The sequence below is a fragment of the Chinchilla lanigera genome, unplaced genomic scaffold (genome assembly GCF_000276665.1).
Source record: "Chinchilla lanigera isolate Chin_1 unplaced genomic scaffold, ChiLan1.0 scaffold00131, whole genome shotgun sequence".
Taxonomy (NCBI): Eukaryota; Metazoa; Chordata; class Mammalia; order Rodentia; family Chinchillidae; genus Chinchilla; species Chinchilla lanigera.
The window spans coordinates 397,748-410,986 of record NW_004955532.1 but is presented as its reverse complement, the minus strand read 5'-3'; the positions used below and the strand labels follow the sequence as shown (position 1 = coordinate 410,986).

General features: G+C 39.0%; 1 pseudogene; it reads left to right on the top strand.

The window, feature by feature from the left end:
* The first annotated feature begins 9,293 nt into the window (after window positions 1–9,293).
* Window positions 9,294–13,239, top strand: part of LOC102004970 — a 5,605-nt pseudogene continuing 1,659 nt past the window's right edge.

Sequence of the window (13,239 nt, the reverse complement as noted above, 5' to 3'; positions counted from 1 at the left end):
GTGAAAACAGATATAAACATGCAATACTGGTCAACCAAAGACTCATTGACAGTTTCTTTCAGCATAGAAATAGAAGACAGAAGAACAACCATGTTAACTATCCTGTATATACATACATACAAAATTAGAGAAGGGTAAATTTGTGTTATTTGTAGGAAAACTGTTCCAGCCATGAGACCATGGTATCAAGTAAACTCAGTCAGATGCACAAGCTTAAATATCATGTGGCGTCTCTTACATGAGACAACCAAAAAAACCTAAATAGCAAAGTAAACATGAATAATAGAAACAGAGTGGTAGAGAACTTTGCAAACACGAAGGGGATCTAGAGATAGAGGGAAGGCTATGGAAGAGAAGGGGAAGGGAAGTAAAATAAACCAAGATGTGTTATGTCCATGTGTTAGCTCCCCAAGTTAAATGGAATCTTATGTAATGCTAACATATACTACTAAAAAAAGACCCTGATGGGAAAACATTCTGAATCAATAGAGAACATAGAGGCAGCCACACTAGTGTAACTAAGCACACAATAATGTTTTATGAAACTATCTTTCTGTTTGATGTCACTGCCTGAAAGCATTTATTGTATCTTTTATAGCATTTCAGAAAGACACCGAGGAAAGAAGACTTCCAGAACTTCTCCCAAAAGTGTTATAAATGACAAATGCTTTCAAACGGAGGTGGAGTACTTTGAGAGGCATTAATGGCAATGTGTCTTTTACTGTAATACATTTTTAACTTCAACATTCACCATATATTTTCATCACCCTGTATATAATATTCACCAAGCAAGATGGCTGTAGGGAGTCCTGTCAACCAGCAAGGACATGGCTCCAAGGAAATGGATGCAATTCTAAGTTGTTTCCAGAATATACCACACACTTGCAGAGTGCCTCAGTGCCTTAGTGTTCTGTTTTTTATGCTCCCTCACTAACCCAGACAATATTTCTTCATTAAAAAAAAAATTCCAGACCATCTTTATCAAGCTAGCAGCTTGGCAAGATAGGTTTGATTTGTAATCAATAGAAAAGGAATAATCTACTCTGGAATGTATATCTCTGCTTTCATCCACTTTTCTAATTGGAGATGCCAGAGATGCCAGATCTCCTGCATTTGATGGATAAGTTTCTGACACTGAGTTTTCTCTTTTTCTAGCTAATAAAGCCATGGAATGTTCTGTATCTTGTTTTTGTTTTGAAACACTCACAGAGTGAATAGGAAATATAAGAACATGAAAATATGCATCTGTTTCATTTAAAGTGGATTGCCTGAGAATTCACTGTAAAGAACTTTTTGAGATTTACCTATTACAAATGGTGCCACTATAAACGTGGGTGTGCATATATTGCTGTGGTGTGATGCTTTTAATTCTTTTGGGAAATTAGCAAAAAGGGGAATAGCTGGGTCAAATGGAACCTCAAGCTTTAGTTTTTTGAGGCATCTCCACACTGATTTCCAGAGAAGTAACATCAGTTTATATTCTCACCAACAGTCGAGAAGGGTTTCTTTTTCCTCACAGCCCCTCCAGCATTTGTTATTGGCTGATTTCTTGATAATAGCCACTCTTTCTGGAGTGAGATGGAATCTGCATTGTTTTAATTTGCATTTTTCAAATGACCACTGATGCTGAACATTTTTCTTGTTTTTGGTCCTGGGAATTGAACTCAGGACCTTGCGCTTGCTAGGCAGGCACTTGTGCCACTAAGCTATATCCCCAGCCCCATATTTTTCATATATTTATTTGTTTTTGTATTTTTCATCTGAGAAGTGTCTATTCATCTCTGATGCTCATTTTTGGAATGGGTTTTTAAATCTGGGGGGGCAATTTCTTTAAGTTCTTTATATATTCTAGATATTAGTCCTTCATCTGATGAACAGCTGGCAAAAATTTTTTCCCACTCTGTGGGTTGTCTTTTCACTCTTTTGGTGATTTCTTTTCTAGCAAAAGCTTTTTGCTAACATGAGATCTCAGTTGTTGACTCTTTGTGGTATTTCCTATATGATAGGGGTTTTGTTCATAAAGTCTTTGCCTCATCAGTGTCTTCAAGAGTTTTACCTAGTCTATCTTCAAGGAGATTTAGTATTTCTGTTTTAATATTTAGGTCTTTGATCCATTTTCATTTTAGTTTAGTGCATGGTAGAAGATATGGATCTAGTTTTAATCTTTAGCATGTGGAAAGCCAGTTTTTGAAGCACAATTTATTACAGAGGCTATCTTTCTTTCAGTGATGGTATTTGGCCCCTTTGTCAAAGATAAGGTGGTTGAGCATGTTTGGGGTTGTTTCTGCATCTTCTAATCGGCTCCATTGATCCCCAGGTCTGTGTTTTTGCTCATACCATGTTCCCCCACCCTCTTAAATCACAGTAATTTTGTAGTATAATTTCAAGACAGGGATTGTGATGTCCCCTGCCTTGCCTTTGTTGCCTAGAATTGCTTTTGCTAGTCTTGGCCTCTTCTGGTTCCAGATGAATTTTAGGAATGTTTTCTCTAGTTCCAGAACCATATTGAATAGGAGTGGTAATAGTGGGTATCCTTGTCTTGTTCCTGATTTTAGAGTAAAAGCTTTCAGTTTTTGATCATTTAGTATAGTGTTGACTGTTGGTGTGTCACAGATGGCTTTTATTGGATTGAGATAAAGACAATCTCTCCCGATTTTCTGTAGGGTTTTTATTATGAATGGGTGTTGGACTTTGTCCAATGCCTTTTCCGCATGTATTGAAATAATCATGTGATTTTTGTCTTTTGCTGTGTTGATATTGTGTATTACCTGTATTGACTCATGTTTGTTGAACCATCCCTGAATCCCTGGGATGAATACTACTTGGTTATGATGTATAATCTTCTTGATGATTTACTGCCTTCTGTTTGCCAGTATCTCTTTGTGTCTCTGTTAATTTGGGAGATTGGTCTATAGTTCTCTTTCTCTCTCTCCCTCCCCCCCCCCCCCCCTTTTTTTTTTTTTTTTTTTTTTGGTTGGCTCCTTCTCTGACTTTGGTATCAGGGTAACGCTTCCTTCTAGGAACGACTTTGGGAGTCTTGTTTCCGTTTCAATTTCATCGAAGAGTTTCAGGAGTAATGTAACATTAGATCTCTAAATTTCTTGTAGAATTCAGCAGTGAATCCGTCAGGGACAGGGAGTTTTTTGTTGGTAGATTTTTTTTTTTTTGTCTTTTTGAGACAGGATTTCACTATGCTGTTCAATCTGGCCTTTAACTTGCTTTGTAACCCAAGCTGCCCTTGAACTCACAGTAGTACTCCTATCTGAGCCTCCCAAGTACTGAGATTACAGGCTGGGATCACCACTTCTGGCTGTTGGTAGACTTTTAATTACATCTTTAATTTCATTGACTGACATTGGGTTATTTAGAACTTTCACCTCCAGTGGTGAAAGATCAACCTGTATCAATCACTAATCCTCTTTCAGACTTGGCAAGGTTACTCAGCATGGTTTTGGATTCTGACTTAGACAGTATCACAGAACTATGGACACCAGAGGAATTTTGTAGGTTTTTGTTTGTTTTGTTTTTTTAATCTGATTTTTTCTTCTGTTTTGATTGTTCAGGTTTTTATTTTTATTGTTTGTTTTGTTCATCGTTTTTCTTTCTTTCTTTTTTTTTTTTTTGGTACCAGGAATCAAACTCAGGACTTTGTGCTTGTCAGGCAAGTGCTTGTGCTGCTGAGCTATATCCTCAGCCTTGTTCATCTTTTTTCTATCTTTCCTCAACTGCTTTTTAAAATTTTTTTTCATGTGAGTGAAAATTTTCTGTGGTTTTTCTGGTTTGCTTTGATATTCCTTTGCTTTCTCCTTCATCCTTTTTCTCCTGTCTTCTCCAGTTTCCCAAAGTATGGGAGATCTTCCTTTGTCCAGCTTTGCTTGTACTGTATTTCTCTATTTCTCCCCTTACCACCTTAGATCCCCCTTGTCTCCCACTAGGTAAAAATCACTCTACTAAAGGGAAACCCACTGCATACAAGTTCCTGGTTTATGCTGGATTTTGTTATATAACTGTAGATCTTGCTTCTATTGTTAAAGGTACCAAATTAATAGTTACCACAGTTCATCAGTTTCTGGGCGTTCTTGATGTTATTGTTATTGCTAATTGTACTACTTTAGTCAGAATATCATACTTGTTATAATCAGTTGTTCTCTCTTGTATGACAGCACTGTGATTTTCTGGGATCATAACCATCCCCATAGTCCAGTACCAAAGGACTGGGTGCTGAGCCAAATAAATAGCAACATCTCCTCCTTAATAAATTGATCAGGTAAGATCTTGGGACAGAAACAAACACCAAGAACCACCTACACCTAGAAGACATCTCTGAGGAACAGACATCCCCTAGTGAAGCCTCAGTACTAGTGATAAAGCTATTACCAGAAGAAATTTACAAGCATCAACACAGGAAACAAAATAAAATAAAAAATAGTAAATGACATGACACAGAAGCAAAAAGGCAACCTCAGACCTCCAGCCCACCCAGGGTAACTCCAGGGGCCAATGAGGTGAAGGAAATCTGAAGCCACCCATCTGAATATTATGAAAAGGTAGCAGCAGAAGTAGCAAAAGAGATGAAGGAGGTTGTAAAGAATATCAGGTCAGAAATAATCTCCCAGGTAAAAAAAAGAGATGACAATCATAAAGAGGGACTTGCTCTGTGAGTCTAGAGTAGACGCAGAAAAAAAGAAATAGAGGAGCTCAGGAAAGTAATGGAAACCATGAATACCCAATATCAGAAAGAAATGGAATCCATTAAACAAAATTAAATAGATATCCAGAAGATTAAATATTGTAGTGAGGACTTTAAAACAAAACATTGAGAAGTGAGTTTCTCCCCTAGTTTATGCAGCTGCTAAGGATAAAGAGCCAGTACTTTGGAAGATTACCACTTAGGAGTTGTAAAGTGAGGGCCAGAGCACGACCTGGAAGACAGGCCTCAGTTCTTTCTTATTTTCTTATTTTAAAGAGTAAAAGAAGGATAACATAATAATGGGAGAGGCTTACCAAATACAGACGAAGTGGTAGGAAATTATCAATGGTTATGGTTTTACATATTGTTATCTACAAGATAGTTTCTCAGGAAAACAAATAGACAAGTAAGAGTGAGTTACAGCCCAAAGAGGAAGGAGAGGTAGGAGATTATCAATAGTTGTTGTACTATACTTTGGTATCTTCAAAGTGGCTTCTAAAGAAAATAAATAGAGCTATACATGAGTGACCTATTGAATAATCATTATCTTTTCTCAATGGTTTGTTGTAGGAAACACATAATAATAGACATGCATCCATTTATGGAATAGGATAGGAACAATACAAACATTACAGAGTTATGGATAGATTAGTAGGAAAATATCACTGGCTGCTATAGTACATGGTGGTATCTTCAAAGTGGTTTCTCAGGAGGCCTCAGTTCTTTCATTTACCCCTGCCTGATTCACATGTGTGCCTTGAATCTAATCTTTCCCCTCTCTTTTTGTTTTCTTACTGGTCATTTGGGGAATTCATAATAGTCCTTTCCTTGGAAAGCATTAAGAACTCTTTCCCCAAAAGGGGTTGGTTCTCCCTGTTGTTTATTGCTGAACTGGGCTCTGCAGACAGAACACTTTGAGGGCTGTCTGAATGACCAGCAGGGAAGGGCCAGGTTTAGTGCAGATGGAAAATGAGGAGTGTGTCCCTCCTGAGGAAGCATAGCATTGGAGAGCAGTGACCTCTGCTCTTCACCTTTGCCTTAAATTCATATGGAGTCTGCATGGATTCCTTTATTTTTTTTTTGCTACCCACCACTAACAAAGAGCATTTTCCAAGCCTATGTAGTTTGATTCTTCACTTTGAATCCTTTGGATATGGTGGAAACTATATCTTTATGCCATTTTGGCTTAATCTGCTCCTATGAAAGAGAAGACAATTGCATTTTAAATTGATTTCAACTCCACCAGTTCTTTCTACATTTGCTCAGGGTTTTTGATAGAACTTGAAAAAAAAACCCTGCTTCCTGGGCTCTTAAATCAACAGAGCAGATTTTAATGGAAATAGCCTGTTTATTACCTGTGAGGCCCCGTTCTGTTTTCATTTTTAGATGGATCACAGGTGATACAGTGCATCAGACAGTAGCAGAGTAATACTGTTCTCGTTCCCATCCACACTGCTCAGTAGAAGGCATTCACAACTTTTTTTTTTTTTTTTTTCTGGTACTGGGAATCAAACTCATGACCTCGTGCTTGCCAGGCAGGTGCTGTGCCACTGAGCTAAATCCCCAGTCCCCCGCATTCACAACTTTTGTGAGAATCTTCCATCGTTGTACTTATGAGTACACACAGGATCCCATAGTCTGTTTCCCACACCTGGGCAATTAAAAACTAATGCATAAACAATATATATACTACAGTATTTTGAAGATTAATTTATTTAAAAGTCATTTCATTTTATAATAATTCAAATTTGCCCAGTAAATAACCCCAATTTTTCTTTGCTCTTGGATGCATAAGATGGCATGGCTGGATAATCAGACAATGCAAATTCATAGTCAGTGAGGGTTAGTTTTTATATTTTGTCTTTTTAGTGCTTTGATTTTTTTTTTCCTGACAATATTAAGGAAAGGGGAGAGGAGGTTGATGAGAAGGTGAAGAGCTTACATTGCCTCTGAATTCTGTGTATTTGTCAAAGTTGGTTTGCACTCTGGATCACTTGACATGCTGCAAGCCTTCTACAAAATCTAGCTTTAGGCAACATTCTCTACGGCATGGGGAGGCACAATAAATATTTTTAAGATTTGAATACCTGAAAGAACTAGGAGAATTTTGTTGAAAAAAAAGGAAGAGTAGGAATAGCTTCTGTAATTTGTGTTGATTGCTTGAAATGACTAATTCTGTACTTTTCTTTTTAAACACACTAAGATTTTATATACAATAAATGGAAGCATTATTACTTTATAGCTATAGATTTCACCATTTCTGGTGTATGTAATGGAAATACCACTGTAAATGCTAAGACTTACCTTCATTTGAATAAATAATAAAAAGGAGGCGAGATCCCTATCATGACAGTTGAGAGGAAACAGCATTCACAAGGAGGTCTGAGCTATGTACCAAGGTCATCCAGAGCATGGCTAATAACAACCACCAGATACACCCTGAACAAGACAGCAAATCTGATGAAATACAGAAAATGGGAGACCTAGAATAATAAACGAAGTAGAAATACACACACACACACCATGCTTAGGTGCTCACTCAGTTTATATCTGGAGACATTATAGTTCCCAGTTGGTGGAACTATGTGTCATCCCCAGTGGGACATGGGCTGGAATCAGTGATGACATTAGCAAGCACTATCAAAGATCACAGGCAAGATTTCCAACTGAAATCCAGAGACTGAGTTACCCTGTGCAAAGCACAAGTTTGTCTCATATGAAAGGCAGTGAACCAGGCATGGTGGTGCATGCTTGTAATCCCAGCATTCAGGAGGCTGAGGCAGGAGGATCATTGTGAGCTTGTGTCGGTGTATAGTCAGTTTCTGTCTGGGGTGACAGGTCCTGAGAACGAGGTGCCCATGGATGAAAAGAAAAACAAGAGACACAGTTATGGGATCGGGGGGCTTGCAGCCTCTCTGACTGAAGCCTTGATTACCATCCTCCTTAGCCTTTTATTGGGCTATAAACAAAAAGCAGCAACAGGACAAATGGGGGAAATAATTAACAGGATTGGCAAGGCAATACAACTCAATTATCACAGGAATGAGACTTGACTTAGTTAGCCATAATACATTGAAAGATAAACTAAAGAATGTCCTTCTCCACAAGTTTGAGACCAACCTGGGCTACAGAGTGAGCTCAAGGCCAGCCTGAAGAGTGAGACCCTGTCTCAAAATAAAAAAGAAAGGCTGTGGATGGACGCAGCTGGGCACTTACTGCAGAGGTCATTATTCCCTAAGCCCGGGGCACCCCTCAGATCCCCCACCAGGGCACAGCCCAGAATATGTAACAATAATCCCAAACAGAAGCCTGATCCAGCAGAGCTGAATCCAGCACAAGATGAGTCTTTGCAGCACCATGAAATGGTACAAAGAATTAGAAGAAAGGATGGTGACTACAGCTGGGCACTTCTCAGATTTGCCATGGCTCTCTCTGAGGTGTAGGATCCTTTTTTTTTTTTAGGATCCTCTTCTTGAGAACTGGGGAAACTCTTAAGGAAAAAATTACAGGCGAGGGGCAATTTGAATTCAAGGGTAATGGGGAAGTGTGGACTCTTACAGCCTGCACTAACAGAGGACACTTCTCCCATAACACCCTGAGGCTACTATAAACACCAAGGACTGGGCAAGCTGAGAAAAGAACCAAGAGCAAAAGCTAGGGCAAGAGAAAGACAAAGGAAAGAGGTCTGAGAGTTCCTGGCATGTGGAGAACCCCATGCTGAAATTCACCTAAGAGAGCAGAGTTAAAGCCCTTTCAAAGATGCTGAGAGAGAAATATGGGCCTCAGAACATCAAGGTATAAAAGTAGTGTATCTGGAATGGGGTGGATCATTGGCTCTCTCAGCAAAACTCCTGCAGCCAGCCAGCAAAGCAAATTCAGTGATCTGTATGCACTGTTACACTCCCTTACACACAGAGTATGAGTGTGCAGCTTGAGTGTGCAACTGTGTAAGTGTATGGATCAATGTTTTAATTTCTAGACTTATTTCTTTAGGAGGAAATACATGATTGATTGGGTCTTGCATGCATAAAGCATCTGAAACTTTCCGTTTATATTTTCTTCTTGTTGATTTTTTTTTTTTTTGCTACTTCTTCTCACACAACACTTTGAATCTCCTCTTAAATTTGCCTCTCTGATCCTGGCAAAAACTAATAATATGATTGAAATCTACTTTCTCATTTTCCTCCTCTTTTATATTTTTATTTTATATTGCAGCATTACATTTTATTCTTTTTACATTTTATTCTAATTTCCTCATGATTTCCTTTTGCTTTCCCTGGCTCTCAGTCTATTCTCTATTACTATTACTCTATGAACTTCCTTGTTGTAGCGAGATTTGTAAACTTTTGTAACAAGGCTTAAGTGAAGTACTAACAAAGGATTGCTTCTTTGAATGTTATTACTGATAATTATCTTCCTCTCCCAAGGCAGTGATAGAGACTGAACCTGGTTTGTGAACTGTCATAGGTGACTAACTGCATACTGATTGTAGCCAGGCCAAAGACCTATCACAGGCAGACACATAATAAATAGGTTCCTATCATAGTGTCAAGGATTTCTATCCCAACTAATCTATAGCATTCAACACAAAACCACAAGAACGATGATGAAACAAGGCAACAAGATGCCTCAAAAGCTCGCAACTCCCTAAAAGACTGTCCCCATAAGTTGTACTCAAAGACAATGAAGTGGGAGATTTTCCAGAAAAAGATCACAACAGACTAAATAGTTAAAATAATTGAAGAGATCAAAGTTGAGAGCAAAAAAGTGCAGAAATAAATAAGATGACCAATAAGCTCAAAAAAGATGTAAGTGAACAGATAAATGATTCAATTAATAATTTAATTATGAGCTTAAAGAAGATATAAATAAGTGGCAGAAGGATTCAAGAAACAAATAGGGTATGAATGACTAATTTAGTAAAGAATGAGAAATTATATAAAGAAATCAAGCAGCTATTCTGTATAATAAAAACCGAGTTGAGAGTTTAAAACAACCAAGAAGATATATTGGAAACAATCAGAAACTGAAGATAAGGTTGACGTTAGTTATTAGTGATATTCTAAAAACAACAAAAGACTATACAATCTGGATCCAGGAGCTGCTCCCTGACTCTAAAAACCAACCTAAGCATTACATGAATTAGAAGATGACACCAAATGTACAATTAATGAATTAACTGATACTAGCAGAAAAATTTCCAACTATAGGGAATGAAATGGATATCAATGGAAATGAAGGACTTAGCATCCTAAATAGACCCAACTAGAAACTCCCCCTCATGACACATCAAATAGAGAAGAACCTCCCTGTAACACATCAAAATAAAAAATCCCAGAAATTCAGCAGAAAGAAACACTAGTAAAAGCTCTAAGAGAAAAACATTAAATATAAAGTAATATAGAAGGGAAACTTATCAAAATAACAGTAGATTTCTCAACATAAACATTAAAGGCCAGAAGAATTTGGAGCTGATAGGTTTTTCCAGCACAGAGAGAAGTAAAGCAAAATAAAATGACTTTATTGTGGGCATGGAGAAGATCACAAGGAAAAGAAAGAGAGACGTGGACCTTCTGAGGGTCTGTCATGGGGTCCAAGGTTAAATAGCTTCAGGCTGGGGGCGGGGTTTAGGAGGCAGACCAGGATTGGGCAGGAGCATGGGAAAAGGAAACGTGATATTACAAAAAGGGAAGTAGGAAGTCGTAATTTGACTCAGAGGAAGAGGGGTGGGGCTTAGCACATGGCCTCTACTGGCCAGCGCCATATTGGCGTGGTGCCATACTGACTCAGCACCATACCACATGACCTCCAGTGCCATATTGGCTGGATGCCATAGCAACTCAGCAGGAATTATAGCAAGGCAAGAAACCCATCAGGAGCAAAGTGTTACAAACCCTGAAAGAAAACAACTGCCAATCCACATTACTGGGTCCATTAAAATTATCCTAAAATTTATGGAGAAGTATGGACTTCCTATGACAAAGAGAACACAGACACCCATCTAACTGCCTGTTTAACAACTGCTTGGACTTACAACCGAGGCATGCTGTGTGGATTTATGATCAGTCTCTCGGTCTTATGACCCCCATTCAGACTTAAAAATACAGGAACGTGAGTGGCAGTGTGGCCTTATGGTGACTTCTTCAACAGTACAGCACTATAATTTTTGCTGACTGTACAGTATAGTACTCTAGTTTTATGTTCTGTTATCCATCACAGTACTGCATGTAAGAGTTATACAAATAAAAGCAAAGTCATCAGGTTGGAGTTTCCTTCAACCATTTCTTTGTTCTGAATGTTGTAATGTACAAACTATATACAGTTCTTCATTTAGCAATCAATTCACTTAACTCCCTAATCACAGGAACAAAACTCAGTCCTTAAGTGAGGAATGTCTGTGTAGTGAAATCCATGACCGCCACATCAGCTTTACAAAAAATAGTCAAAAGAATCCTAGAGAGAGGCAGTGGGGGCAACATCATTAGACAGTCAAAGAACAAAACAAAACAACCAGCTGCCACCAGCACCACCACCAAAAAACCCTCTAAAGAATAGATCCAGCTGAGAGAGTAGGTAAACATGAGGGAAAAATGAAGAAATCAGCACTGGAAAATTATAAGAGTCAGTAAATAACTTTCAAAATAACGATATAAATGATTTTGACTTCCCAGCCAATGATATATTGGCAGACTGGAACATAAAACAAAACCCTACGACTATTTGCTGTTTGCAAGAGACCTAGTTCAACCACAAAGAAACACATACATTGAAAATGATGCCCCACGCAGCCAAAGAGCAAAGGAAACACTAGTAGGTATTTTAGTTTCTGACAAATTGAATTTCAAACCATAACTTAACAGAAGAGACAATAAAGGAGAGTATATATTGGTAAATACAACAATTCACAAGGATAAGGTTAGCGCATTCAGTAAAGTAAAACTAAAACTAATCGACTTAATAAGGACAGAGAGATAACAGTGAAACTATTATGGGAGACTCACACAAATAGACAGGTAAACCTGTCCCCCCAAAAAGGACAAAGAAATAGCAAAGCTGGAGCACCACCTTAAACACAGATTTAACAAATATGTACAGTGTTCCATCCAATAACAGAGAACACGTTCTTCTCAGCTACCTATGGAACTTCCTCAAAAATAGATCAGACTTTAGGCTATAAGACATGTATAATAAATAAAAATGAGTTGAAAGGACTTGAAGATAACCAAGAAGGTCAGGATGAAAGCTGGAGCTATTAGCATGATGATTTTGGTATTTATGATGATGATCCTGAAATCACAACATTTGGAAAGAAGACAGCTTAATGCTTCTGGTAATTCTGAAGAACTGTGGTGTGTTGGTTTGGGGGTTATTTGGCAAGGGGAACAATATAATACAGGACACATATTTTATATGATTATTTATAATAGTCACCCAAAGAATGATGTACAAGAGTGTGCAGGGAATCTGTCCACACACTAAGACCAAGGAATCCAGCTGAGGGCCTGAATCCCACAGAAATGTCCTGCATGAGTCCAGCTGAAGACCTAGAGCTCATAACAATGCCTCCCACGAATCCAACTGGAGGTCCAGAGCCCACAACAATGTCTCATGCAGGCCTGTTTCACGGATCTGTGCTGGGAAGGCCCAAAGGCCAGTGGTAGAATCTAGGAAGTCTGTGCCTGCAGGATGAAGGATCTGTACTAGCAGGCTGAGGGATCTGCACCGGAGCCAGGAAGCCATGCTCAGAAGAACTAGAGCTCCCCCAAAAGTTACCACAGCCATCCTCAGCAACAGTGAGGTCCCGAGCTCCTCCAGTGATCAAGATGGCCGAGTTCCCTTCAGGGAAACCAATGCAGCAAGCTTCTCCTGGAGACCGGCAGCATGAGCTTCTTCAGGAACCTGAGCTGTGCACTTTGTTTCCCTCCGGAGCCAGGAAGCGATGCTCAAGGTGAAGACCAGAGCTCCCCCAAAGTGAACTAAAGCCATTCTCAGTGCCAATGAGGTCCTGAGCTCCTCAGAGGATGAAAACAGCCAAGTTCATCAGGAAAGCCAGCATGATGAGCTCCTCCAAAACCACCAACAGCTCCTTACAGCTTCTGCAGCTCTCAACAGCCTCCCTCAGCTCCCAACAGCCTCTTTAGTTCCCAAAAACCTTTTTTCTTCTTCTCCAGGTCTGCCTCTTATGCGGCTGGCAACAGTCCCCAGGTGGGTCTCCCACACCCAGCACCACGCTTACTCAGTTCAGCTGGGGGTTATAAGTTGACCACCAGTTGTCAATCTACCACATGTGGCTTATGAACTTTCACTCCCCAGCATGTTCACACTGCCATGACAATCCCCCCGTCGCTGAGTATTTATTAAAGAAGTGGATGGATTAGTTTTTTTTTTTATTACATATTGATATCTTCAATGTAGTTTCTCATGAAAACACATATAGATATTGGAAGGTAATCAACCAATGCCTCACTGACAGTTTCTTTCAGCAAGGAAATACAGGACAGTAGAACACCCGTGTTAACTATCCTGCATATACATATGTACAAACTTTC